General features: G+C 46.4%; 1 long non-coding RNA gene across 1 annotated transcript in view; it reads right to left on the reverse strand.

The window, feature by feature from the left end:
* The window catches only part of LOC110256768, a 36,788-nt gene continuing 32,473 nt past the window's right edge, over positions 20,784–25,098 (reverse strand). The window contains exon 3 of the long non-coding RNA XR_002338717.1: positions 20,784–20,851. This is a non-coding gene — a long non-coding RNA (uncharacterized LOC110256768). The remainder of the gene's footprint in view (positions 20,852–25,098) is intronic.

Genomic DNA, 25,098 nt, shown 5'->3' on the forward strand with positions numbered 1-25,098 from the left:
GAAAATCCTTGCCCAAATTACAGTGTTGATTTAGGAGGTGAGAAGGCACCTTTGAGGTAAGTGACAAGATTTACAGGGAGGCTCAGCATTTTTGTAAATTCATCCCACATTAAGGGAAACTTTTATAACCTGGTGAAGAAACATTATAGGAACATAATTATGATGGATGTTGATGCGATTGAGTGTTGAGGGTGTGGGACAGGTGGACCATCAGGGAGGGAAGCAGGGATGAGCAGGATAACTGAGAAAGACATACAAGGACATCTAACACGACAGCGTGTGTGTGCTGTATACCAGGTATTATCTCATAACAGGGACACTGTCCCCCAGCCCACATGCCTAGATTGCCCCCTAACTGGTCTCTTGGCCTCCCCACTGTACTTACCTTCCTTTCTGCCAGATTCATCAGCCTAAAGCACCATGTTTATCTCATTACTCTCAGATCTTCCAGGACAAACTTCCGCCCTGCAGGGACTTCCCACCTTCCTTCCTTTGGCCATGTTTTCTGCTACTTCCCATCACACCCATACACACCTTCACCTACACACACACACACACACTCACACACACACACGCACACACTCACACAAGTCTCCACATATTTGCATTTTTGTCCATCTGCAATTCTCCCACTCTCCTCCGCATTCTCTTTTTGTTTAAAATGGCTTTTCTGAGATATAATTCACATACCATACAATTCATCTAGTTAAAGTGTACAACAAAATAGGTTTTAGCATATTCACAGACATATGCAACCTTCCACAGTTAACTGTAGAACACTTTCATCACCTTAGAAAAAGAAACCCCATACCCTTTAGCAATCACCTCCCAATCCCCCAGCCTCACACTACCAGATCTAGGCAAGCAGGAAGCCTCTTTCTTTCTCTACAGATGTCCCTGTTTGGGACATTCTATAGGAATGGAATCCGTACATGTGGTCTTTTGCTTTGTGGACTGGCTTCTTTCACTCAGCAGAACATTTCCAAGGTTTGCCTGTCCATTCCTTTGCATGGACAAATAATAATGCTCTAATTCCGCCTATCTTTCAAAATTCAGCCTGCTCGCCACGTGCTCCAGGAAACTTCTGTAATTCCTCAGGCCTCTTGACCTCTCCCTGGGATATTCACAGTGCAGCACAGGCTCGTTCTTGCATCCTTTCTTTCCCCATCAGACAGTGTCATGGGCCAGTTCCCTGGGAAGCAGGCTCTCTGCAGGCAAGTTTCCTGGGGAATGCTCTTGAGCCCAGTCTCATGGGGGAATGACAGCTGCAGGAGTGGGCAGAGGGAGAAGCTGAGCTGCAACCCTGCGACCACCATCTCAGCCAACTTCCAGGAGCTCGGAACCTGGGAGGGCCCTCCATGCTGGGCAAGGCTGGGCTTTTATACACCCATGTCAACAGCCATTGGATGCTGCTGCGCTGGGAAAAAGGCGAGATCTTGGGTGAGCTGTCTCTCCTCAGGCAAGGGCAAGTCCTGAAAAGGGACTGAGCCGAGAGCTGCAGCTAGCAGCACCTCCGACAGCTGGGGTGAACGAAGCCACCATGGTGTCCACTATTGACGGAATGCCCCTTGAGGTTGGGGACCATGCCACCCTTCCTGCTTGCCTTTCCCTCCCCCCGCACCTGAGCTTTGCTTGAAGTCAGGCTTTGGGGTCAGACAGACATGGATTCAAATCCCAGCTCTGCCACATATATCTGAGGAACCACAGAAACCTTCCCAATTCCTCTAAGCCTGTTTCCTCATCTATGAACAGGGGCTAATAACAGCCCCTACCTTGCAGTTATTGCGAATACTAAGTGAGCTGATGTCTGTAAAGCATTTAATAGTACTGGTACATACTAAGCTCCCGACAAGTGTTAGCTATTGTTATGATTAATGTTACTGTTAGCAGGTGCTCAGGACCTCCTGAGCATCAGCTGACAAAGGGATGGAAGCTGATATAAACTGAGGGACAGCCACAGACTCCCAAGGCAACATAAAGAAAAACAAAAATAGGAGTTCCCGTCGTGGCGCAGTGGTTAACGAATCCGACTAGGAACCATGAGGTTGCGGGTTCGGTCCCTGCCCTTGCTCAGTGGGTTGACCATCAGGCGTTGCCGTGAGCTGTGGTGTAGGTCGCAGACGCGGCTCGGATCCCGCGTTGCTGTGCCTCTGGCATAGGCCGGTGGCTACAGCTCCGATTCAACCCCTAGCCTGGGAACCTCCATATGCCGCGGGAGCGGCCCAAGAAATAGCAGCAACAACAACAACAACAACAACAAAAAAGACAAAAAAAAAAAAAAAAAAAAAAAAAAAAAAAAAGAAAAACAAAAATAAACAAATGAGACCTAATCAAACTTATAAGCTTTTGCACAGCAAAAGAAGCCATAAACAAAATGAAAAGACAACATACAGTATGTGAGAAAATAGTTGCAAAAGATGCAACTGACAAGGGCTCGATGTCCAAAATATACGAAAAACTCACATAACTCAACACCAAAAAAAACAGACAACCCCACTGAAAAATGGGCAGAAGACCTAAGGAGACATTTCTCCAAAGAAGACATATGGATGGCCAGCAGGCACATGAAAAAATGCTCAACATCACTAATTATTAGAGAAATGCAAAGCAAAACTACAATGAGGTGCTGCCTCACACTGGTCAGAATGGTCATCACTAATAAGGCTACAAGTAACAAATGCTAGAGAGGGTGTGGAGCAAAAGGAACCCTCCTGCACTGCTGGTAGGAATGTAAATTGGTACAACCACTATGGAAAACAGCATGGAGATTCCTCAGGAAACTAAATATAGAACTACCATATGATCTAGCAATCCCACCCCTGGGCATATATCCAGACAAAACTACAATTCAAAAAAAAAAAAAAAAAAACATGCATCCCTATGTTCATGGCAGCACTATTTATAACAGCCAAGACACGGAAGCAACCTAAATGTCCATGGACAGATGAATGGAATAAGAAGATGTGGTACATATATACAGTGGAATACTACTCAGCCATAAAAAGAGCAAATAATGCTATTTACAGCAACATGGATGCAACTAGAGATTCTTACACTAAGAGAAATAAGTCAGAAAGACAGAGGCAAATACTGTATGATATCACTTATATGTGTAATTTAAAATATGGCACAAATGAACATACCTATAGAACAGAAACAAACTCATGGATATGGAGGACAGACTTGTGGTTGCCAAAGGGGATGGGAGAGGAAGAGGGATGGACTTGGAGTTTGGGGTTGGTAGATGCTAACATTACATTTAGAATGGATAAGCAATGAGATCTTGCTGTATAGCACAGGGGACTATATCCAGTCTCCTGCGATAGATCATGATGGAAGATAATATATATATATATATATATATATATATATATATATATATATATATATGGGTTATTTTGCTGTAAAGCCTAAATTGGCACAACATTGTAAATCCACTATAATTTTAAAAGGGTGAAAAAAACCCACTAAGGGACAACAAATGAACTAGATGTCAATATTGAGATGTCAGCATTCTAAGGCAGAAAATTATTTTTTAAAATAGAAAATAATTTTGACGTCCAGGAAGGCACAGAAATTTACTGAACATTCGTATCCCCACCACTGAAACTGATTTCAGAATTACAGATTTTTTTTTTTTTTTTGTCTTTTTGCTATTTCTTGGGCTGCTCCCGCGGCATATGGAGTTTCCAAGGCTAGGGGTCCAATCGGAGCTGTAGCTGCCAGCCTATGCCAGAGCCACAGCAACTCGGGATCCGAGCCGTGTCTGCAATCTATACCACAGGTCATGGCAACACTGGATCGTTAACCCACCGAGCAAGGGCAGGGATCGAACCCGCAACCTCATGGTTCCTAGTCGGATTCGTTAACCACTGCGCCACGATGGGAACTCCCAGAATTACAGATATTTTTGAAGGCTTTTGCATGCCCATCCCCAATATGCACCTGCCCCCCAGGTGAATCTTATAGGTGATGTTTTTTCATGCCAAGGAATGTCTTGGTACTGCTGTAAAGGTCTGAAAATCTAGACAACATATCTTCTGTATGTTTTGAAACTTTATATAAATGACATCATAGTGTAGCATCCTTTCGTTGCTCAACACAGTGTTTGATATCAAAGGTGAGATTTACCCGGTTTCTTTTAAGCATAACTGATGTACGCAGTGTTGTAAAGTAAGACCTCATTGCTTATCCATTCTAAACGTAATAGTTTGCACCTACCAACCCCAAACTCCAGTCCATCCTACTCCGGCCCCCTTCCCTCTTGGCAACCACAGTCTGTTCTCTAAATCTATGAGTCTGGGTCTGTTTTGTAGATAGGTTCTTTGCAGCACTAACAGCCAAGACTTGGAAACAACCTAAATGCCCATGTTTTTACCTGTGGCTCTGGTTCCTTAGTTTTCCCTGCTGTATAAGGATGAAAATGCTGCTTCCAAAGTGTTAGAAGAAGTAGAGGGAAAGAAACCCTTTCTAACTGAGCTGCTTGGTCCCAACTTCTTTCTAGCCATCCTTATCTTCTGGAGAGGTAACCTAGAGTTTAAAGCCACAGGAACCAGATTCTGCAGGTTTAAAACCCAAGTCTGTCATCTTCTAACTAGGAAATAATAGGCAAGCTCCATAACCTCTCTGTGTCTCAGTGAGAAACTAACATGAGGTGTAACTCACACCTCGTGCTTGCTTCAGAGGACTGCTTGTAAGTAACTGGTGCAGGAGCTGCTGCACAGTGCAGTACCAGCAGGGTTAGCTATGACTCTTTTACTTGACTTGTTTCTAAGCAGATCACAAGGCATATGGCTCCGTGAAGCATTATCCCAGTCGCTAGGGCCTGATCCTTGTGACTCGGGGAAGGGCAGCTTGTCAGATCTGGATTTTCCACATTTGAGAAAGCTGGGATGCCAACCTTTGGAAAGCTGACTCTCCAATTGTTCAGTTCCATACGCTGCGGTGGCCCCTGGCACAGATGTATAGAAAGAGCTCCCGGCTTCCATTCATCACTGCCTTTGAACCATCCAGCTCCTTCGAGGTCATCCTACTATTGCTCCCATTGCACAGATGGGAAAATGGACTCTCAGGTATAGGTAGTCTGCTAATAATGTGACCTCCCTAAGACTTGAACTCAAGTCTCCTCATTCCAAATCCCTTAGCCAGCCAGTTACCCTCCCCAAATTCATTTTCAGCCTCTTGTTTTCTCTTCTTTCTTTTTTTGTTTGGCCATGCCCGCGGCATGTGGAACCTGTGTCAAGGACTGAACCTGTGTCACAGCAGCCACCCAAGCTGCTGCAGTGACAATACCTGATCCTTAACCCACTGTGCCACAAGAGAACTCCAAGCCTCTTATTTTCTTGCTTGAGGACAGTAGGGGACCTTGAGGCTGAGAAGGGAAGAGAAACAGTTTTTAGGACCCCTCACTCCATGGGATGCATGAGCCACCACTGGCCTCGCAGCATCACCCATCAGATGGCAGAAAGCCACTTCAGAACCGGAGGCTGTTTTGTGATTGTGTTTTGTGTTTTCTTTGTCTTTCCTTGAGGACTTTCATTGAGCAGTCAAAATGTATTTTCCAAAAGCCTGAAGAGCCAGCAGGGTGGGTGTTAGGGGAACCTGTGAATGGGTGACGGGCATGGAGGCAGATGGTGGTCAGTCAGCATAACTCTTGTTCATCCAGATACACAAGTTTTGGTTTGCCTCACCGTGAAATGCAGTTTTCAGGGAGGAAAATATGTCAAGGTAGACAGATTCTCTCCTTTATGAGATGTCATGTGACTATTCTTGCATGCAGTTATTTTCTTTTCAAATAATTCATAATGGCAGAGCTCACTGCCATTAATCTGTTTCCATTATAAATCCAATTTTGGAAGGTGACAGTGTCTGCCATTTCATCTTCTTCAGAGCTTAAACTTTGTTATTTCTCTCTTTTAAAAAAAGGAAGCAGTTTGTCTGGATGCTTTTAAGAAACAAAGGGCCTGAGCTTTTAGGGGATAGTTTAGCAATTGGAATTTAGGCAAGAACAATAGCAAATAGGTTCCAGGTCCCATGATAACTTAGATAACATTGATCAATTAGTGGGTGACTGGAATGTTGTGTTGAGAAGGATTCTGACACTATGTGCAGCGTCAGCAGAAAAAAGAGCTGTGATTGATTAGTGATGTCTGTCATGAATCTGTGTGGGAGGCAAAAGCCTCGCACACAAGGTGCGAACCTTGCAAACCTCCCTTTGTAAACTAGAATAAGCTTGGTAGTTTTCTCCTAATGCAAACTCCTTATCTCTCTGCAGCATTTGATGGTTTGGAAAGCTTTTTATGTGCTTTATTTTCATTGAACAACTCCATCAACTGCGTGAACTCACAGGGCTAATCTGTCTTTGTATTAATTCATGTATCCATTAAATGTTTACTGGGTAATTACTATACTAGGCTGTGGGAGATTATCTCTAAGGATGATGGTCACCAGTTTCTTCTCTTTCTGTTCATGGATGCTACCCCTCACTAAGAAGTGGGAACTAATTCCCTTCTAGAATCTAGGCTGTTCTTAGGGACTTGCTTGACTAATAAGATGCAGCTGAAACGATGTTCTGGGACTTCCAGTGATAGTTCTTAAGAGCTTTTTGGTTTTAGCTTACATTTTCTTGAAACATTTGCTTTTGGATCTGTCACATAAGAAATGTGACACCCTTCTGTAAACACTGTGTGGAGAGGCCCTGAGACTAGAGAGAGGGTCCCAGCAGAGCCCAGACTGCCAGCTATCCCACTAAGTCACCAGTTATGTGAGAAGCCATCTTGGACTCTCCAGCCCAGCCCAGTGGTCAGTTGACTATCAATGAGTCACCCTAGTTGAGATTGTTTGTAAAAGAATTCACCAGGCTGAATTCCGCCTAAATTCCTGACTCACAAAATCATGATGTAAAAGGGTTGTTATTTTAAGTGAGTAAGTTTTGGGGTAGTTATGTTGCGATAGGTAACTGGGACATTGACACTTTCAGAGGTAAGACCCAGTTTCAACCAGTAGAGACCTCACAGTCTCCTGTGAGAGATGGACACATGGACAAAACCAAATCACAATTCAGTGAAAACAAACATGTACAAGATAGACTGGGAGCCCAGAAAGCAGGTGGGTATCTCAACTTTAAGGGAGCTGGGACGGCTCCCTGCAGGGTGATGTCTGTCTGATCCATGACCACAGCTCTTGGGATGCATGGCCACTAAAAAAATCCCCTAATATGGAAAGAAGGGCCCCCAGTGGCTAGATCTCTGTTAGGTCCCTCTGTTTCCCTGGCTATAGCTGATAGGCAGGTGGACACAGCCTCAAGGTGGCCCAATACACTGAAATTTGGAATGGCGAGTCTCAGAGGCTGGATGTCATTGGAGCCAAATCATGTTGATAGCAGCCCTCAGGAGCAGAGTTTCTCAATCTTGGCACTATTGACATTTTGGATTGATTGGATTTTGGGGGGGGCGTGGTATTGGGGAGCTGTCTGGTGCACTGTAGAATGTTCAGCAGCCTCCCTGGCCTCCACTTAGTAGATGTCTCTAATGCCTCGTCTCCAGTCATGACAATCAGAAATGATTCCAAACATTGCCAAAATCATCCCCCAGCTGAGAACCACTTCTCTAGAGTGACAGCCCCCAGGTTCATGAGCTGTCCTATCCATGTTCAATATCCATATCCAACTACCATAGTTTAAGATATGGTACTTAAACTATTCTTTTGAATCTGCGAGGCATCCCAGAGCCTTCTAACAATTCAATGTCAGTTTCCATACCTTGCAATAAAAAAAATTCTAGTTCCTACAGTACTGAAGGTTGAAAAGGAATTTGGGGGGGGGGACATTTTGGGCATGCAGACATGAAACAGTACTGTGGAAGCACTGGCTATGGCTGCAGCTGCTCCCAGAAGGCAGGTGAAGGGCTGGAGGTGCACAAGGACCAGCCCAGGCTTTGCAAGCCACACTCAAATTTGCAGGCCCGGCAACTGAGACTCCTGCATAACTTACTGAAGCTCAGCACTTTTCCACTAAGCCCAAGGCCTCTTCCACTGGCTCATGTTAACGGTTCTTGAATGGCTATTAAAGGTGAGAGTTTAGGACTTTGGAAGATTATGGACCACTGAGAATATCTTCCCTTGTGGAGGAATCAACTGCTCCTAGATTTTGACCCTGCCCATGTTTCAGGGATGAACTGAAGTGAGGAACTGGAGACAGTTTTTGAGTTTTGAGGGATCTCATATATCTTCTCAGTGAGGCAAAGGTAGGGTCCTTCAGGCTTAAGTCAGTCGAATGAAAGTGTCCCATTGTCCACGTGCCTGTGTGTGTGTACATGTGTGTGTTTGTGAAAGAGGATCTTTGGGTCACAGAGATAAGAGATGAACTCAGGGTGCTGCAGGTGACAGGGTGCATCATGTGATGCTCCACATCCTCTCAAGCAGCCAAGCCCCAGGAGTCTTCTCTCTCCTGAGACCAACTTCCTCTCAGCAAATAGTTCCAGTGGTCTTGCTATTACCCAGGAACAGATTTTATGCAAGTCTCAAGTTCAAGTTCCCCAGGAGAGAGTCTGGATCCCTTAGGCTCTGCTCTAGGACAGAGCTTTAGCCCCTGATCAACTATAAGGCCTGCCTTTTGGGGCTGGGTCCAATCCCAGGTGAACTAGGTACAAAGCATGGAGGCCCCTCCGAGGAAAGAGAGTCTCAGAAGAAGCTTCTGGGGGAGCAGGACCCCTCAGCTGCCCCAGAAGGGGAAGTGGCCTTGGCAGACATGATTACAAATGTTAGAATTAGGGCTGAGCTGTGCTACCAATCACCCCTTGCAAATCACAGGTCATGGCTCTGAACCCAGAATTCCCGGTTTCCAACCAATTGGCCAAATCCAGTAGCCCATGTGCACATGGGTGAACCATGTGCACCCACGGGAGGACACTTTGGGGAAGTCAGCTCCCAGGAATAAATTCCCTTGGGAAACTCCGAGGGACTCTTAAATTCTTAAACCTCGAGAAAACGACTCATTAGGAGCTTGGGGAGCTGTTAATTGCCCTGTCCAGCCAAGATGCAGGGTTGCTGTGCCAGCTTGATGAAAAATAATGAAGTCACTGAAAGTCCCAGCTCCCTCTCTGTCAGCCCAGGTTCCCTCCTGCTTCCTCTTTCTCCTGTCACTCCGGGCACTGTGGTTCCCTGCTGCCCAGAGACCCCTGCTTTGGTGTTCATGGACCTGTCCCTGAGGCAATTATATTTTCAGAAAGAATATACAGAGCCAGGCAAAGGGTTGTTTTGCTGGATTATTAATGTCTTCACCTGAAAGTTATGTTTACAGAGGCATAAGGGTTAAATCACATAGAGCTACTACTCATCTCTTCTTGGAAAAGTATGACAGCTCAAGAAATTCATCCATACTTGGAAAAGCAGGGATTAGCAGTTGCTATGGCAACACCTGCCTCCCCTTTGTCCTGGTTCTACACTGGAGCAGGCCAGCTGCAGGCTGGAGGACAGTGCAGTGGGGCAGAGAACCACTGGAGGTGGAGCTGGGAGGCTTGTCTTCTAGTCCCAGCTGAGGCGAACCAGGCCTTCTGAGCTTCTGAAACAAGAGTGCTGAACTATAGATCTCAAAAGTCTTTTCTAGTAGGACTATCCCATGGTAATTATCTCAAGGCAAGAGACCTCGGATAATTAGGGCTGAGATGTGCTACCAATCCCCTTAAAAGGGATCCTCTTTTAAGGGGATCTAGCATGTGAACCTGATCAGGAGTAGGTTCCCTCTCCCATGGCGGGGTTAACGTGGGAGGTGGAGCCTCCAGCTCCTTGAGGAAGGTTTCAGGCAGAGGGCCTCTGCTCTTGCCCACTAGGGGGCAGCACCTAACTCATGCTGGCTACTGGCTCTCTCCCCTGGGACCTGGAATCTGGAGTGACCTGAAAAGGTGGGCTGGCAGAGGTTGTTTAGGGTGGCAGCCACTGGCTTGCCAATGAAATGGCTGTGGTGGGGAGTATCCAGTGGTGCCAACAGTGACGTCTCAATAAAGCTTTTCCTGTGTGTTCGCTGTTAAATTCCATGGTCTTGCCTCTTTTCTCTGTTTCTTTTTCAATTTTGTGAGCACCCCAACGTCTTCGGTATAGATTTGGCATTTTCTCTTGAATTGGCCAGAGTTGCCTTCTATCGTTTGTAACCAGGAACCTCAACCAGCACGTTGGTGAACTAATCACCCTGCAGTTTGCTGTTCATGATTGAAACCATTTTAAGGTCCCACGTGATCTCAAAGATATTTATGGTTGCAAGGAGGATGGTGGCATCAGTGATACTTCGACTCAAGGATGCCATATAGATATTACGTCTCCTGCCAGCTCTGCTCAATTGGCAATGGCTACATGGGGCTACATGGCCTCCTGTGGGCAGCTTCCACAGGCTCTGCTGTTGTCTGCCTAAACATGATGGTTTTTAGTCTCTTCCCACTCCCCCCCAATAAGCTCCAGAGAAGACCATGGCTGTCTTCTGGGCCAGTGCTAGAACCATGAGTAGGTGCTCAATAAATACATGCAGGATGGATGGATGGAGGGCTGGGTGGAATGGGGGGATGAGGAAAAGAGTTCAAGTCCTAGAGTGAGTATTCTGAATTATTACTACATCTGGTTATTCCACTCAAGTGGCAATTTATTTTCTACTGAGTGGACCAAGTGGGCCCAAATAGGGCAACTCTGCAAGGACAGCGCCTCTGAACAGTTATTGAAGGCTCCATGATAAAGGCCCTCCAGCACCCCTCCCACAGTTAACTTCCTGCTATAGAACTCTGGGCTACTCTAACTAACCTTGAATGAGGCAGTGTTTACAGCTGCAACTTAGCAGCCATTGATCTTGAACTGATGAAGCCAGTTCATCAGTTGTGAAAAGGAAAACTACAGGAACAAGAACAAAGAACCCCATGTGCTGAGAATTTCACACCACCCATTCACTCCTTTGCATCTAGGGTGTGTGTGTGTTTAAAAAAAAAATAAACAAACAATTAATGAATTACTTAGAAGAGGAAACAGGTCCAACTCTGTCTCAGCAGGAGGGCAGACTGGCTGCCTGGAGCCTTGAAAGGGCATTCCCAGCCCTCATTAGTTCTAACTGGAGAGGTCTGTCCATTCCCCCTAGAGCGGGCAGCTGATCGGGACTCAGTGGGTTGGGGCTTCATCAGGCATTGTAAACTCTTTGGATCTGAACTATTTTTTTTTTTTTTTTTTTTTTTTTTTTTTTTTTTAGTGGCAGTTCCAGCACTTGGCAGGGTCTCTGGAAAGAGCAGAAAACTTGGGTTCTCCTCTTGGCTCTGCCTGGATGAGCTTGACTGGGCAAATGGCCTCACTGTTACTTTTGGGGCTTCAGATCACTCTTCTGTAAAAATGAGGGGGTTGGAAAAAAACACTGGTTTCCAAACCTTGTAATTTTTTTGCCCTGAAATCTGTTCTTTAAACACAAGCTAACTGGGCCACCTCTCCCTCTGCAAAACGTTAAAATGACACTGGAAAAGAAGATGGGGTAGGGAGAGACAGCATGGTCCCTTAATCCCCCACTCAAAATCTCCAGCCTGACAGGGGGCTCATGGAACCCCCCAACCTCTGTGGCACACAATTTGAAAACCACTTCAGGCTCCTACCCAGCTCTAAGTGGAGTTTGTCCTCATCAGCAGAAGCCTAGTGCTGCTAACAGTTAGGAATTGTGCACAGTCGCTAGTAATAAGGAACCTGACAAATAAAGGTTTAAGCAGATTATGGGCGTTATTTATTCATTCATTTATTTGGTAACAAGAAGTCTGAAGGCAGGCACTCCAGGCCAGGATGGCAGCTCCAGGGCATCATCTCCTTTTACTTTTCTGTTTTATCATTCTGAGCATATGGCTGCCACCTTCAAATTTGGCTCATGGTTAGAATATGGCTGTTGAAGCTCCAGACATCACATTCACATTCTAAATGAAAAGAAGAAGGAAAAGGAGAAGGGCGGATAGGCACATGCCAATTCATTCTCTCTTTAAAAGGCTTTCCTGGGTGCACTACCAGGGATTCCAGCTGAGGTCACCTTGGCAAGAACTGTCACTTGACTACTTCTGGGTGCAAAGGAAGCCAGAAAACATTAGCATCATTGTTTTAAATCGAGGTGTATTGGCACCCAGCTTAAAATCAGGGTTCTGCTAATGATGACAGGAGAACAGACACTGGGTAGGCCACAGGAAAAAACCAACAACAGGCAACACTTATTGAGCAGTTATCAAGTACCAGGCATGCATTATCTCACTTAATTCTCATAACTGCCCAGTGAGATAAACACTCATCATTCCCATTTTATAGCTTAGGAAGTTGAGGCTCCAAGAAGTTAAGTGACTTGGCCAAGATCCCATAGCAAACAAGTGATGAAGCCAGGATATTAACCCAGGCACTTATGCTAGAATCCAAAGCCTTAACCACCAAATTATATTGCTGTGGTCAAGACTAAAAAGCAAATTACATCTGAGATCTTTCAATGCTGTTTCAGCATCTTTATAACGGGGTGGGGGTGGGGAAGGGCGACCCCCTAGAGTGCCGGGGCCTGCCTTTTCTGTTCCTCCAGCACTTTCCACATCATCTTCCTCCTGGGCAAGACAGCAGCTATGGCAGACTGAATTGGCTCTGATGCATTTGCCAGAAGGTAAGAGCTTTAGATATGGTTTGGAGGGAGTTCAGGGGAAACACTTTCAGGGACTTGATGTACAGAAATGATTTATGAAGCAAGATTAAAAGAGCTAAGTCTATATGGGCTGGCGCAGCATGAGAGGGAGGGAGGGAAGAAGGCAGCCCAAAAGTCAAACACGTAGACAGCCTGAGAGTTCCAGAAACCTAGGGGAGGGCTGTCGCAGCACCAGGCAAAGGGGTCACAACTTAGATACAGTTGAAAAAGGAAAAAGAGCAAGCCCTTGGCTCTCCCAAGCAGAGAGATGCTTCTTTAGTGCTCGCACTGCCATCAGCTCTGCGATGGGAGATGGGTGGCTCTTGCCTTCGTGGAAGCTGAGAGGCACCATCAGACACAGAGCCGTCCATCTGCTGCGGGATGATGGTACCAGGTGAACTCAGAAATTTGGTCTCCTGGAAAGAACAGAGTGATGTCTTGAGCTTGAGCTTCAAACTGATAGACTACCTGGGCAACATTTTTCTCTTGATATCACAACAATATTATTCCCATTCTGCAGATGAGAAGCCTAAGGTAGAGCTCACACCCCCCAGTCAATGGCAGATCCAGGAATGGGGATGGCATCAAAGCAGCATCTTTACTCAGTATAGCCGCTAGCACATCGTAGATGCACAACAAATGCCATCTCTCCATATCTAATGTTGCTTAGAACCAAGTCCATGGACATATCTCTTGTCAGTCAGGAGTTCTCTTAAGGAAAGTTCAACTTCAGTTTCAGTTCGTTCATCAGGCCAAAGATTTATGCAAGAGAAAGTGGGATTATACCCCTGTAAGATCAAGAAGTAGTACAAATTAAATTCTCGTGGGCCAACATGAAATGAGCTAGCTGCAAACCTGGGATTTTATTTTCTAATTGAATTCTTTCTTGTTTTATGGGGACTTTCTGGGTTTTTGGTAATTTTCTGTTTCTTGATCCATTTGTAAAAATTCATTGAGCTTTATTATTTGGATAGTTTTTACTGAAGAACACTAAATAGATAGAGATGTTCTTTTTAAAAACAATTCTTTAACATGTCGAGGTCCTAAACTGGCATTCTGGTTAAGACTGTGATGTGGCAGAGACCACTAGGTGCCTCCCAATTTCACTCTCCCTCTCCTCCTTAGGAGACTTCTAACTAGGCCCAGGGCCAGCTGGAATAAAACTACATCTTCGACCTTCTCTTGCAACTGGGTTTGGCTTGTGCCTAAATTCTGGGCAATGGGATAAGTGATAACCAATGCAGCTTTCACGAAATCACCTCCTTTCTTTCCCTTCTCTTTCTTCTGGCTTGAAAGTAGATGAAATGGCTGGATCTTCACAGCTGTCTTAGTCCAGGAGGTGGAAACTGTGCTGCAGATGGTGGTACACAGAGAGCTGGTCCTTGAGTGCCATGGAGCTCCCACCACAGCCCTGAACTGTTTTTCTCCAGATCTCTTTTTAACTTCTATCCTGCTTAAGCAATTGTTTGGTTTTCCTGTTATTTGTAGCCAAATTTAATCCCCATTGACATATCAGATGGGCACCAAATTCAGATTATTTTGAGGAGAGGGCAGGAGAGAGTGTGATCAGCCTCAATTCTATTGGTAAAAACTTGTTACTTTTTTTGTTAATTTATTTATTTTTCCACTGTACAGCATGGGGCCAAGATACACTTACATGTATACATTTTTTTCCCACCCTTTGTTCTGTTGCAGTGTAAGTATCAAGACATAGTTCTCAATGATACACAGCAGGATCTCATTGTAAATCCATTCCAAGTTGTATCCGATAACCACAAGCTCCTGATCCCTCCCACTCCCTCCCTCTCCCCCGGGTGGCCACAAGTCTATTCTCCAAGTCCATGATTTTCTTTTCTGTGGAAATGTTCATTTGTGCTGTATATTAGATTCAAGTTATAAGTGATATCATATGGTATTTGTCTTTGTCTTTCTGACTTATTTCACTCAGTATAAGAGTCTTTAGTTCCATCCATATTGCTGCAAATGGCATTATGTCATTCTTTTTTATGGCTGAGTAGTATTCCACTGTGTATATATACCACATCTTCTGAATCCAATCATCTGTCGATGGACATTTAGGTTGTTTCCATGTCTTGGCTATTGTGAATGGTGCTGCAATGAACATGCGGGTGCATGTGTCTTTTTCAAGGAAACTCTTATCCAGATATATGCCTAAGAGTGGGATTGCAGGGTCATATGGAAGTTCTATGTATAGATTTCTAAGGTATTTCAAAACTGTTCTCTATAGTGGCTGTACCAGTTTACATTCCCATCTGCAGTGAAGGAGGGTTCCCTTTTCTCTACAACGCCTCCAGCACTTGTTATTTGTGGACTTATTAATGATGGCCATTCTGATTGGTGTGAGGTGGTATCTCATGGTAGTTTGGATTTGCATTTCTCTTATAATCAGCGATGTTGAGCATTTTTTCATGTGTTTGTTGGCCATCTGTATATATTCCTTGGAGAATGGTCTATTCAGGTCTTTTGCCCATTTTTCCACTGGGTGATTGGCTTTTTTGCTGTTGAGTTGTATAAGTTGCTTGTATATCCTAGAGATTAAGCCCTTGTCCATTGCATTGTTTGAAACTATTTTTCTCCCATTCTGTAATTTGTTTTTTTTGTTTTCTTTTTGGTTTCCTTTGTTGTGCAAAAGCTTTTCAGTTTAAAAACTTGTTTCTCAAGCTAGGCGGTGGGCATATGGGTGTTAATTACGTTATATTTTATACTTTGGGGCTATAGCTAAGTGCCACAATTAAATCTTTTGAAAGGGGACTGGTAGAAATACAGCCAAAGCAAGGGCAGGCACACAAGGAAAAATAATCAAAAGGTGGCAGTATGGGGCTTCACCTCAGCTCTGCATCCAGATCAGCTTTGGTGTTGGGGCCTGAGCCCAGCCTCTGAATAAGCCTCATGGACAGAGTGATCAAGCCTTGAAGGGCAAGGGTGGGTTCAGCCTGTGGGTACCAAACCCAGTGTTTGGAAGCAAGAAGGGAAGAAGAAGGCCAAGGCTGGGCACTGCTCCATCACGCTCGCTGTCCAGACCCCATCTGGGTTAAGTCAACAGGAAGCTCTCACTACAGACAAGTCATAGAAGGGTCCCTGGACCCCAGCTCCCCACCCCACCCCTCTGCTCCCCACCAATTCCTATCTTCATTTTAAGGGAATAAAAAACAATGTATTGATAACCCCACATTTTCAGAGCAACAAATTCAACCAGAGGTAATTAAAGTAAAATATGGACAACCTTGCCTCCTGTCTAATCCCAGCCCTCAGAGCTAGCCATGCTGAACCTCAACGTGGGCATGTGACTGCTGGCAAAGCCCAGTCCAAGGCTGGAATGCCAGGGAGACCAGGCAGATGTCTTTAGCCACTGGTGTCCTTTGCCTGGATACTGCCCACGGATACTGCAGGCTGCAGTGGCTACAGAAAGGGCCACCGCTGCTGAGGGGGTTGCCTTAGGAACTTCTTGAACTTGTAACCCAGACTCATGCCCTGGAATCAGGACATTCCAGAAGGGGCAGACCTACTTCTTGGCTTGATGAGTCTCCAGCCTTTGGGTCACAGCTCACCAGGAGAGGCCAGGAGGCTGCTTTCTCGCACCTTTGTGATTCTCTTTCAAGTACTCCTGAGTACCAGGCAACAGACGTCACAGAAACACAGGGACAGACAGGCATCTTCATGGGATATCTCGAGCCTGATGAATCATGTGTCAGGAAACGCATTGTCAAGTTCACAGTTACAGTGGCAAGAACAGCTTGTGGTGACACGTGTGTCCGTGCTGTGTCTGATAACTGTTCCCCTCATCTCCGCTTTGTCAGAGGATGTATAAAGCCATGCTCACTCCTTTCCTTGGAAGGGCCATGGAGACCTCATGTCTTGAAACAGGAGTCGAGACAGAGCCTTGTGATAGCCTTTTCTTGACATTTACAATAATAATCATAGAGAGGCCTTTAGTTTTACTACTGAGTTGCCTTCAAGGAAAAGTTGGGAATGTTCTAGTAAATTCAGACTCTCTGGGTCTGACTCAATACTAAGCTGGAGGCACCAAGAACGTCATTAAATGGATTTCTGCATGGATTATCTCATGAAATCTACATGTCGAATTCCTAAATTTGGGAAATAGGTAAAAATTATCCCCAAATTACAGATGAGTGAACTGAGGCTTACAATGCATGTCTGAACTCAGGCAGGCTGACTTGAGTGCCAGAGCCATGGGCTTAATCAGTACGATGTTCTGCCTCTCTGGAACCCTAAGGGAGCCAGACTCAGCTTAGGTGCTGTGGAAGGGAGGCATAAGGGATAAGAAGGGCGTCATTACAAGGGCATTTGGAACCGACGGGCAGCCTTGATAGGATCTGTCTTGTGTCAACTAAGATGCTTTTTGCTGGTGAATCAACAACAAAACAAATAAAAACCACCAAAAATGCACCACCGCCACAACAAAAAATTAACCGGTGATTTAACTAATAAGGAATATTTACTATCTCATGTAACCAGAAGCCAGAGATGAGATGCTCCAGGGTTGGTTAACTTAGCAGTTCAGCAGCAAATGCAAGACTTCCATGGCAAATACAAGACCCAGGTTCCTGCCATGGTTTTGCTCTGCCATCTTCAGCATACTGACCTTTGCAAGCTTACCCCTCCTGGTCACGAGATAGCTGCCATCACTTTCACACAACAATGTTCAAATGCCAGCAGAAGACAAGTCCTGCTCCTTTTAAAGAATATAGACCAGACTTCTGTTTACATCTACCTTCATACCATAAACAAGTCATGTGTCCATTCTTAAGTCAATCATTGGCAAGGAGAATGGAATTACTATTATGACTGGTTTGGTCCTTCACCACGCTAGACATTAGAATCACCTGCAGACTTGTAAAAAACACCACCAAACCGTCTATGCCCAGATCTCAGTCCTAGAGACTCAACTTTAACTGATCTCAGATGGGATCCATTCTTGGGTGTCTTTAAAGTCTCCTCAGATACTCGAATGTAGAGCCAAGATTGAAAACCCCTTGGAGTTCCCGTCGTGGCGCAGTGGGTAATGAATCTGACTAGGAACCATGAGGTTGCAGGTTCAATCCCTGGCCTTGCTCAGTGGGTTAAGGATCTGGTGTTGCCGTGAGCTATGGTGTAGGTCGCAGACGTGGCTCGGATCCTGCGTGGCTGTGGCTGTGGTGTAGGCTGGTGACTACAGCTCTGATTAGACCCCTAGCCTGGGAACCTCCATATGCTGTGGGAAGCGGCCCTAGACAAGGCAAAGAGACAAATAAATAAATAAATACAAACCCCTCATTTAGACCAATCAAGATTCCTCCCTGGGGCTGGGAACCAGCTGCTGTAAAACACATATCCCTGATTTCTGAACAGGACTGGGGTTCTATGTAGCAAGAAAGAACATGGACAGGGGGACCAGGGAAGGGGAGGCTGTTGGGGAGGCAGCTGACAACCTCTGCCTCACCCCTACACATCTTCCTCTATGTAGAGACTGGGATTCTGGCCGAGTTATAGCATATTTAGGAAATGTCTTCTTTCCTGGCTCATCAGATGCCCTCGATGATGCAATCACAAGCTGAGGTCACACAAGGAGAGGAGAGAAAGAGAGGAGGAAAAGTTCCTTCAGCTTAATACCTTGGTGAATAATGGGAATGCCAAACTTCAGTTTTCTCAGTGGGGTCTCTTTAAGGGCAACTTAAACTGCAAATTCCTGGGCTCCACTCCAGACCTGAGGCACTAGGGTATCTCAAGGTGGGTAAGAATTGGCCTTTTAACAGACACCATGAGTGATTTCCTATACACTCTCAAGCTTAAGAACTATTGAATCAGCTGCAGCAGAAACAAAGAAAAAGTGTTTCAAAGTTTTCAATTTCTCCATGAGGAAGAAACCTGAGTATGAGCTTTCTTATCATTTTCTTTTGGGTCACAGTGATTTGGGAATTTGAACTCACTTCTCAGCTGAGTGGCCTTGGGCAAATGACTGCACGTCACTGAGCCTCAGTTTCCTCACTTGCAAAATGGAAACAATGCCTTCCTCGCATAGTTGTTCTAGAATCCCACATATGTCAAGTATTTAGCTCAAGCCTGGGCCATAGCAAGGGCTCAGTGAAAGAGCTGTTATTATTATTATTTTTTTTTTTTAGGGCCACACACACAGCATATGGAGGTTCCCAGCCTAGGGGTCCAAGAGGAGCTGTAGCCGCTGGCCTATGCCACAGCCACAGCCACAGCCACGCCAGATTGAAGCAGCGTCTGTGACCTACACCACAGCCCACGGCAATGCTGGATCCTTAATCTACTGAGCAAGGCTAGGGATTGAACCTGAGTCCTCTTGGATACTAGTCAGGTTCGTTTCCTTTGAGCCACAACAGGAACTCCAAGCTGTTATTATTGTTAGTGCTACTAATAGGATACCTCTTTGTCTCCTCCAAGCATCCTGCAGGGTCCTGAACCCATGGGGGCGAAAATCTCTCTCTTTCCCTCACCTCTGCGTCTCTGGTGCCCAGACATTGTCTGGCACAAAGGTGGCACTTGCTAAAGGTCTGCTGGGTTGAACTCAAGACATGTTATTCTTCATTGTTACAAGGCCCTCCCCCTTTCCAGATTCTCTGAATTCAGTATTCCACTTAAGCCTTTCAAATGCCTGTGGGGCAGGCAGAGCAGGCGATACCATCATTCCCATTTTATAGCAGACCAAAATTGAGGCTCAGAGAGAAGACGCTGCCTGCCTAAGTCCCGTGGCTGAGCTGAGCTGAGGTCAGGCTCCTCGGACTGCGGGTTTCATGGCCACTGTGTGTGGAAACCATCCACAGGAGTCAGAAGGTTTTGCAATGTGCCGAGCTGGAAACCCCTAAGGAGACAACCCTCTCCATCAAATCCTTGCCCATAGATTCTTTTCCCAGAGATGCAGAAAGTGTTTCAAAAAATGACCAAGCCTAGGTCATCTGGTCACACTGATCCTGATCCATCTTTCTACCCAGGCTCAGTCTGGCTCTGTATCCGAGGTGGGTCCTAGCTGGACCTCCTGGGAGCCTGTAGATATCAGTGCCGGTCAGACAGGGACTGCTTGGGGCAGCTGGAGGAGCTGGAACAAGAGGCCTTGCCTTGCTGCCAAAGACACCCAGAGTCTGCATCGTGGCTCAGCTAACAGCCTCACTGACAGGTTTAGTACCAGGTTTTATGACTTCCAAGCTTAGTCACCGCTTAAGTCAGTCTGCTTAGAAACAAACACTTAGCAAAGCCATGACCCAGATGCTTAAGCAGGGAAAGGTGTACCCTGCCCCAGCAGAAATGGACTCTGGAGTCAAGTCAGAGGACACTGGAGAGAGTAAGGCCATGATCGTGGTATATTTTGGTGACCCACATGGTTTTCCTTTACTTCCCCCAAGTCTCCACTACTGAGTTTTAAGGGAGGAGGAAGCACACGCCTGCTGCCACCAGAGACAGCCAGACACAGGCCGGGGGCTTCTGATCCCTGTCTCCTGGCCTTCCTTGAGAGCTGAGCCTGAACGGGTAAAGAACAGAGGTTTGGGACATCCTTTGGCAGGCAAATCAAGCCTCCTGGCTTTCAGTTCATGTACGGAAGATGGAAGAACCAGTCTCTGATGGAAAGCATTTCAACCCTGGATTCATATGCAGTGTTCCCCGCCCCACTCCCGGCCCCCCGATTTGGGTTCTATGAAAACCAGAAGACACTCCAGAATTTCTGGAGCCTCAACCCAGTCCTTCCTCCCCCTGAAGCTGGAGCAGTTCCAGGTGGAGTGGGGACACACCTTGGCCATGCGGACTTGGCAGAGCCGTGGGAAGAGGGAGGAGCCCTGACTACGCAGCTGCCCTCCTGCTGTGAGGACATGGGACCATGCTGGGGACCCTTCCTCCAGCAATTGGGGACCCCTCCCCTGGGTGAAGAAGAGAAGTGGTGCCCAGTGAACTGGAAACCGGCTCCGAGCCAAGTGGGGCTCTGTGGCTTGTAACTTTGGATGGGGAGGAAGAACTTGGGGGAGTCCACTGAGCTTAAGTTGGTTTACTTGCCCACTGCCTTCACAGCGTGGCTTTAGGGCACTTGGTCCAACTGCGCGTTCACTCTCCAGGTGCTCTCCTAACCCTTTCACCTGGATCATGTCACCATCGTCACTTGCCTGATGATAACCACAGGAGCCTCCTCGCTGATCTTCTGGGTGTTGTGATAGCTCCTCTCCAGCCCTTTGAAATAAAGAATAAGATCATTTTCTCCTTCTTCCCCTCGCAGGAATTTTTATATTCTTAAATACAAACCATCTCCTTTCATTTCTCTTTCTTTTCCAGACACTGAAATTTTATTTGAAAAATTGTTCTTAATCTCTAGCTAATTATAAAACAATAAGACCTGCTGTAATGCCATTAAATGGAGACTCAAAATTTACACACAGGAAATGGGGTAGCATCACTGGTAAGTTTATAAAACAACTGGGGTGAGCTTGTGCAGCTGAGCAGCTCCAGGCTCTAGGGGCCAGTTGTCAATTACAGCACACTGAAATTTACATCATCACAAGATCAGCATCAATGCAAGGATTTTACTGAAGTAGCATCCATGACTATAATTTGGACTTTAGCCCCAGAAAGTCTTAGATTTAAACCTCAACTCTGCCACAAGCTAATTTTATGACATGGGCCAAAGTATATACCTCAATTCTAGTTTCTCCATCTGTAAAATGGTAGAGAACAGTACTTCCCAGAGTTGTTATGAGGCTAAAATACTGTATCAGATACCTTTTGCTTTGTAACAATCAACCACATCATCTCAGTGACATCCAACAATAAGCTGTTTATTTTCAATGTTTCTAAGGGTGAGCCAGGACCAGCTGCTGTCGCTGGGATTGGCTGGGCAGCTCTGGTTCCAGCTGCAGCTCTGGCTGGCTCCAGTCTACTCCATGAATCTCACTGAAGGCCCAGGCTGAAGTGGCAACACTGCCTGGGGGAATCTCCTCTCACAGCAATGGCAGTATAGACACTAGAAAAGACAGCTCAAGCATATTTCAAGTCCCTGCCTGCGTCTTATCTACGAACATCCCGTGGTTTAAAGTCAGTCATGTGGCGGAGCCCAGTGACAGGGATCGGAGAGCACAGCCTGCCCACGACCTGCCCACGGCAAGAGCATGGGTGCAGGGAGGGGGTGAAGACTCAGGGTTGATAATTTAGTCAACCACAGATGACAATGCTCATTCAAAGCAGCTATGCAGCTCCTGAGGGGTGGTAGGTGGCTTAGTAAAAGGCCACCATGATCTACCCCCTCAGAGTTTGGGTAAAACAAATGTCTCATCTTTGGTAAGTAGCCAAGTCAGCAATGGGCCTCAAGGCATCCAGCTACAGTTCAACATACTTGAAAGGACCCCACTGCCAGCATCCCATGTCTGACTGATCTCAACCCCATACACTGAGGGAGGGAGGATAGACCTGGGAATGCAGAGGTGAAAACCTGGGACCACAGGGGCCTAAGATACGTCCAAAGGGGAGATGGATCAGCCCCTCCATCCCCACTTGCTTAGTGCTGGGGAAGCAGTGGGAAGAGCAAGGATATGGTTAGAATCCTGGTTCTGCCACCACTGGCTGAGTAACCATGGGCTCCTGCAGACAGAAGGTGGACCCGTGGCATTTTTTTTTTTTTTACTGTATTTTGTGGTGATGTATACTTGTCTATTTATTTGCAGGCTCATTCCTTTAATGTGGGCCTTGCTCACCAGACTGAGCTCTGTGAAGGTAGGGCTTCACAGGGCCCATGTCTGTTTGGGTCTTACCTAGTGCCTGGCAGAGTATCCAGTATGTTCACCTATGGGATGAATGAGTAAGTACACTCTCTGAGCCTTACTATCCTCATGTGAAATAGGAGCTAATATGTTCTTTAAAGAGATTTTTTTGAGAAATGGGCCTGGCATGGAGTAGGTGCCTGGTACAGGGTATGTATGCCCAGCACTCCACTCTAATTCTTACCACTGGGTGGTCAGGTGTGCAGAGGTCAGAAGATGTTCAAAGCAGAACCTGTACTTCTAGCTTCTCTTTCCAGCTCCACAGCGATGGTGGGGGCCTTCGTTCTAGATTCCTGGGTGGCCTCACTCAGCTACTCCTGTCTAGCCAATATGGAAACCCCTCCTCATTGGTCCCCCTCTATCTCCACTCCTTCCTCATGTCCCCAGGTCCCTCTGATCAGGGCTATTATTTTGTGAGGACCCACTGGTAAGCCCTCATTGTGGTTAAAATACTGAAGTCCTCTCATATCAGATGGTAAAAATAACTATGAGTTCATGAGACTACAAATCATCAAATGACATTGACCCTGGCAGCCCAGGGTTCCCAGCTGGTCAGGTGCGGGAATAAGGGCAAATGGACAAGGGCAGCGAGGGTAAGCGTCATGCCTGCCCACCACTCCAGAGTAGCCAGCGCTGGTGGGCATAGCAGAGCTGGTGGCAAGGAAGTCCCAGGGGCACTCTGCCTCCAGACCATGTGGTAGGTGTGTGTTCCTAGCCATGATGTGTGGGCGCAAGGCCATGCTTCACTGGCTGCAACAGAACACTAGGTGCCAGGGACCTAGTGACCATCCCTTTGATGGGGACACCCTTGGAAGAATTTGATGCAGTTGTGATAGTCATCCATGGCTCAGACAGGGGCTTGCCAGCTGGTGGCAGCCAGAACAAAGACAAATCACTCCACAAATGGGTTTGTAATTATTGGACGGACTGAGTGAACAATTTGTGCTACAGTGTTTATCCCTCAGATGAAATGTCAGCCTGAGTGATTTTGCTTAGAGAACAGAAGGTAGTGGTCTCTTGTGGATTTGCATATTAATTAATTATGGCCCAGGTTGTATGTATTTTGCATGTCCCCTTACCCTGGGCCCCTGCCAAGGGTCCTCCTCAGGGTTCTTCTTCACTCCCACAGTCACTCAGTCTCACTTGGCTTTGCACCTGCTCTGGCCTCAGGCTGAGCTATCCCAAGACAATCAGGCCCTTCCTGGGTCAAAGTGACTTCTCCTGCATAGCACTTTTATCTTTTTAGGCTAAGTAGTCTCTTTTTCTACCTTGAGCACTGCGGGAGTTACTGTTGTGTGTCAACTTGACTGGGTTATAGCATGCCCACATATTTGGTCAAACGGTATTTTAGGTGCGTTTGTGGGGGTGGTTTGGGGGATGAGCTTAACATCTGAATTCATAGACTGTGAAAAGCGGGTTGCTGCCTTCCTATGGGTACGCCTCATCTAGACAGCTGAAGGCCTGAAGAGAACAAAAATGTTGACCCTTCTGCAAGGAAGAGAGAATTCCTCCTGTCTACTGTTGAGCTGGGACATCAGGCTCTTCCTGCTTTTGGACATGAACCAAGCATCAGCTCTTCTTGGGTCTTGAGTCTGCTGGTTTTGGACCAGAACATAAACCATCAACTGTCTTGGTTTTCAGGCCTTTAGATTATACCCGTGTGCCTCCTATTGGTTCTGTTTTTCGGGATAACCCGATTACAAGCCCTAGTTCCTCAGACTCCCTTTTGTCCTCTTGGTTTTGGTGTCTGTGTGTGTCCATCAAGGGCCATGGGGAGGGAGACCTCCTACCCCAGGAGTCATGGCCACTGGTATTACAGTAATACCTCTTATCTCTGCCATATCCTTCTCCCCGGCTGCCTCCCCATCACGTTGCTGAATCCTGCTCCAGGTGAGCAGAGTGATCCAGAAAAGATGGCGAACTAGCCCAGAGCAGTCATTCCCAGGAGCATTAGCTGAGTCACAGGGAGACTTCCACTGGGGCTGGGCTTACTGGGTGCTGATTTATGTCGCTGAGTGTCAGGGCTGCTAATCCGTCTCCGAAAGGCTCCTGGCTCAACCCACATGGAATTAAACCCAGAATTAAAATTCAGAGCTTGCTCTGGACTTGAAGGGCAGCCTTCACTGTTTTCCTCAGGGATAAAGAGAGGCCCAAGGCTGGCTGGGGAAGCGTTGTCGCAGCAGTTTGGAGCAGAGGGGCCACTGGGTTGATGGATTGTCTGCTGTGTTTAGAGTCACTGTCAGCATGGGTTTACAGACTTAACAGGAGAGCCTGGAGGGGGCACAGGATGATAAGGACCCTCAGACAGCAAAGAGCCTCCTGACACCCTGTCCCAGAACATCGGCTCTTCCTGTAGGTGAGGGCACCCCTACTGCCGTCCTCAGAGCTGCCACCTCCCCCATGGTTGCTTTAAGTGTGTTAGAGAACAAAATTCAAATGAGGAAATGCGACGATCTAATTGGCTTCCCTCAATGATTCATGAAGGTGGCAGCAGCCCACTTAGTAAGCAGAAGGGCGCTCACAGGGGTTGTACAAAATGGAAGGTTTTTATAGGCAGGAGGAGGTTGGGGCAAGGAAGCCATAAGCAAAGGAAAAGACCAGGTCACTTCTGGGGGGGGGGGGGCGCTAGGGGGAGGGTCTACCACGCATATGACATCTCCATCCCTT

Source organism: Sus scrofa, chromosome 14 (genome assembly GCF_000003025.6).
Source record: "Sus scrofa isolate TJ Tabasco breed Duroc chromosome 14, Sscrofa11.1, whole genome shotgun sequence".
Taxonomy (NCBI): Eukaryota; Metazoa; Chordata; class Mammalia; order Artiodactyla; family Suidae; genus Sus; species Sus scrofa.